The sequence below is a fragment of the Phalaenopsis equestris genome, unplaced genomic scaffold (genome assembly GCF_001263595.1).
Source record: "Phalaenopsis equestris unplaced genomic scaffold, ASM126359v1 Scaffold232117, whole genome shotgun sequence".
NCBI classification, from domain to species: Eukaryota; Viridiplantae; Streptophyta; class Magnoliopsida; order Asparagales; family Orchidaceae; genus Phalaenopsis; species Phalaenopsis equestris.
The window spans coordinates 172,971-178,189 of NW_018250086.1; positions in this window are offsets into that span (position 1 = coordinate 172,971).

Genomic DNA, 5,219 nt, shown 5'->3' on the forward strand with positions numbered 1-5,219 from the left:
CTAATCACACTTCCACATCCTTAAAGAAAACTAAATTATAATTCAGTGTCGAAATCAAGCCGCAACACTAAAAGGCTGACACAAAACTACACACATAAATAGAGTTCTAAAGAAAAGTAAAGTAAATCAAATCCACACAATTACATTAAAAATTAAGTATTTTAAACTAGTAAAGAGTCCAACTTCTTCAATTATTCTGCCTCATCTTTAGTGTTTTCTCCTCCTCTAATGTTTTTCATATACTGGTAATGGGCATACAAATTGTAGAAGGGTCGGTACGGGAATTGATCAGTCAAATTTTCATCGATCCATCCATTTTCTTTTTTCTTGAACATCTGCACCAATCCTGTTTCAATTATCTTAACGTGATCAAATTTTTCCTTCATTCTCAAATCTAGTTGATCAAAAAGGTAGTTAAGATTTCCTATTGCATTCGTAATACTCTGAAGTTATCTTTCTATTTTTTTCATTTTCTTCTTCAAAGTCATTGAACTTCCAACTGCTACTGGCATCAATGGTGTTGAAGTGTGTGATGAATGATCCAAAGTAACATCTAATGCTTCATTTCCATTCCCTATATAATTGCCATCAACAAGAATCATGGGCTCCCAAGGTAATAAAACTTTTTCCCAACTTTCATATGGAACTTAAGATTGAATGCAAAGTGAGAAAATTGTAGAAGGATGCCCAAGTCCATATATTGGCTCATTCATAATAATACCCAAACATATTTGAAAATAATCGACCCCACATCAATGGGGTTTTCCATTTGAATGCAATAGTTTAAAATGACACTTTCTTTTGTAACTCTACTAATCTTCCTGGTAGGGTGAAGTTTTGCAGATATAAAGAAATGCTATTATTTTGAAATTGGATTAAGTAGTGAAGCAGAGAAACTAATGTATCAGTCATCTCTGATTTCCCAATTTTCATGTTCATGCGTCAGAAAATTATATACTTCTTACATCATATCTCATGTTGGGACAAAATTTTTATAAGGACAGATTGAAACATTTTCTATCATATAAAAATCATTAATCCAAGCTAGAGTAAATGGTACAACCTTACCTTGAACGAAGACGACTCCTTGGGTAATTCCATGTAAGTTAGCATAAAACTCCTTTACTATGTGTACTACAACTACAGCGGTAGTGTAGCACAAAACTTTCCAACGCTTCTGCACAAAGATTTTTTCAATCTGTGAACTTGGATTACTGAATCCATGGTTGACAAAGCCTCTTTCCTTGATAAGTATCTTCTTCGTGATGACTTTGCCGTATAATCTCTGCACGTCAAAATTGATAAACTTTCTTCTATTAAAAACTCCATACATTGAAGTATTTCTAAAATAGGAAGCAAGCCATAGAATTAAAAATTAGAAAGTTTCTGGACGTCCAAGGTAGTTTTTAGGACTTTAAAAACACCTCTCGGCTGTTATTGAAGAGTGAAATCCCGCCGAAGTCCGTCGAAATCGCTCTGTACGTGGAAAACTGCTTGGGTTGCCGTCGGCGCTCCCGATGGCATTGTCGGTGCCATAGGCCATTAGGCGGATGTCGTCGACACCCATTATGGTGTCGCCGGCACCCATTTTGGTGCCGTCAATGCTAGAGACCAAATTTGCGTCTATAATTTTTTTGTTCAATTTGATTCCAAATTTTCCTCCAATACTAATATTTATCTTAATTTATGATATTTATAATTCTGTAGGACTTAAAAATACTATTATTTTCTAATACAAAAACACTCTTATTAACAAAATAGTAATATAAAGATATATAGATTTATAAATGGGTTGTCTCCCATAAAGCGCTTGGTTTAATGTCGTCAGCCTGACATACCATTGGTTTAGTTGGGTTGACTTAGCATTAAAACTTTTTTAAATTAGGGTATGTGTCTTTCTTAATATTGTTTCAATCGATGCCCATTAACTTTAAATATCTTTCCAGTTTTAGGATCTTTAATAACAACAGTTCCATAATGATAAACTTTAATCACTTTAAATGGTCTTAACCATCTGGATTTTAGTTTTCTTGAAAATATTCTCAACCTTGTATTATATAATATAATTTCTTTTCCAGGTTCAAACTTCTTATTAATAATCTTTCGATCATGCCATATTTTCTTTTTTTATATAGATTATTGCATTATCATGTGCTTCATTTATGATCTCCTCAAGTTCATTGAGTTGCAGTAATCTTTTCTCACCATTATCTTTTAGATTAAAATTAAATTCCTTAATAGTCTAAAATGTTTTATGCTCCAATTTTACTGGTAAGTGGCATGATTTTTCAAAAATAAGTCTATATGAGGACATTCCTATAGAAGACTTATAAGCAGTTTTGTATGCCCATAATGTAGTATTTAATCTTGCAGACCAATCCAATACTTTATAGGGATTTACATTTTTTTCTAAAATTTGCTTTATTTCATGACTTGATATTTCTGCTAGACCGCTAGTCTAAGGATGATAAGCAGTAGAGAATCTATTCATAATATCATATTTTTTAATTAATTTTTTGATTATCTTATCCTTAAAATGGGATCCTTCATCAACAATAATTACTCTCGATATTCTATATCTTGTAAAAATATTTTTAATTAAAAATTTAGAAACACTTCGAGCATCACATTTAGGTACAACAACAACATCATATTTGAACATACTCAATAACAATTAATATATATAAGTTTTTAAATGAAGGCATAAATGGTCTTATTTTTAAAATGGGTTCCTCCATATGTAATAATTACTCTTGGCATTCCATATCTTATAAAAATATTTTTATTTTAAAATTTAAAAACACTCCGAGCATCACATTTAGGTACAACAACAACTTCAATATATTTGAACATACTCAATAACAATTAATATATATAAGTTTTTAAATGAAGGCATAAATGGTCTCATAAAATCTAATCCCCACACAACAAAAATTTCAACTTCCAATGTGTAATTTAGAGACATTTCATTTCTTCTAGAGATATTTCCTACTCGCTGACATCTATCACATGTTTTAATATATTCATTAACATCTTTAAAAAGAGTAGGCCAATAAAATCCAGCTTGCAAAATTTTATAAGCAGTTCTATTTGTTCCAAAATGTCATCCAAATTCAGAATCATGACATCTTTCAATTATTTATTGAGTTTCTTTGTAAGGCACACACCTTTTAATAATTAGATCATTACATTATTTATATAATTATGGGTCTTCCTAAATATAAAATTTTGAATCATATATAATTTTTTTAATTGTTGATTCTTAATATTTGGTGGTAGAATATCACTTACAATGTAATTTACTATATTGACATACCACGATGTATCTATTTCATCAATACTATATAATTATTCATCAAGAAAATTTTCTAAAATTTCCTTTGCAAAATTAGTTAATATTTCTTTTTCTAGTCTAGACAAATGATCAGATATTTGATTATCATTTTTTGTTTTTATCAATTACAATGTTTCTATCAATTACAATAAAATTGAACTCTTACAATAGAAGTATCCATCTAATTAATCTCGTTTTAGCTTCCTTCTTCTGCATCATGTATTTAATAGCTGAATGATCTGTATGCACTATACATTTAGTTCCAATCAAGTAAGGTCTAAATTTATCAAGGGCATAAATAATAGCTAATAACTCTCTCACAGTAGTAGTTTTGTTAATTTGAGCATCATTTAGAGTTTTACTAGCATAATATATTGCTCTAAAAACTTTGTTGTGCCTTTGTCCTAAAATATCTCCAATAACACAATCACTAGCATCACACATTATTTTAAATGGTTTCTCTCAATCAGGTGGGACTATTATAGGTGCGGTGATTAATTTCTCTTTCAATAGTTCACTCTTTCAATAGTTCAAATGCTTTAATAGTTCAAATGCTTTTATGTAGTCCTCATTAAAAGCAAATTTCATACTTTTTCTAAAAGTTGGCATAATAGCTTAGTTATTTTTGAAAAATTTTTAATGTAGCGCCTGTGAAAACCAGCATGTCCTAGAAAACTTCCTTCTTACCCCTCTGACCATAGTAGGAGGTGGTAATTTTTCAATAACTTGAACTTTTGCAGGATCTACTTTCATGTCATTTTCAAAAATTTTATGCCCAAGTACAATTCCTCCTGTATACTATAAATTGACATTTTTCTCAATTTAGTACTAGGTTTGTTTCTTCACAACACTTAAGAACTTTTGATAAATGTTCTAAGCATGATTTAAAGTTATTCAAACATAATTCAAATGAAGTCCCGAAAACAGAGAAATCATCCATAAATACTTCCATTCCATGTTCAATCAGTGAAGTTGATTTGGTGGTCAATATTGATATCATATATCTTTGAAATGTCACAGGTGCAATACATAGACCAAAAGACATTCTATGAAAAGCAAATGTTTCATAAGGGCTTGTAAATGTTGTTTTATCTTGATCCTCAGGAGGATAACCAGCATATTCACTTAAAAAGTAGTAATATTTGTTTCCAGCCATTTTATCCAACATTTGGTCTAGAAAGGGTAAAGAAAAGTGATCTTTCCTGGAGGCCATGTTTAATTTTCTACTATCTATACAAATCCGTCAACCAGTAACTTGTCTTATTGGAATTAATTCATTTTTCTCATTTACTTCAACAGTCACTCCTCCTTTCATTGGGACACAGAGAATTGGACTTACCCAAGCATTGTCTGAAATAAGATATATAATTCTAGCATCTAACCATTTTTATTTTTTTCTAAGAACTTCTTTCATTATTGGGTTTAATCTCTTTTGAGGATCAGGTTTAGGTTTGTATTATTCATCTAATAAAATTTTGTGCATACAAATTGAATGACTAATTCCTTTAATATCTGCTAAAGTCCATCCAAAAGCATGTTTATATCTTTTTAACATTTCTATTAATTTTTGTTCTTTTTTTTCAGTTAACTCAAAAGATACAATAACAAGCAATGTAGATGAATCTCCTAAAAACACATATTTTAAATGAGCAGGTAATACTTTCAGTTCAAGTTCAGGTGGTTTAATACTTGAAGGAATAAGATTTTTATTATCATTTTCCAACAAATCTAGAGTTTAAAATTTGTATTGAATATAATCTAAATTTTCTTCTTTTATTTCATCCTCATTCTCAATAAATCCTTCTTGCTTTAATTTTTCTTCAAACTCTTTCTTAAATTGCTCATTACTTAGATAATCAGTGACTTCCGTCCTAAAACATTCATT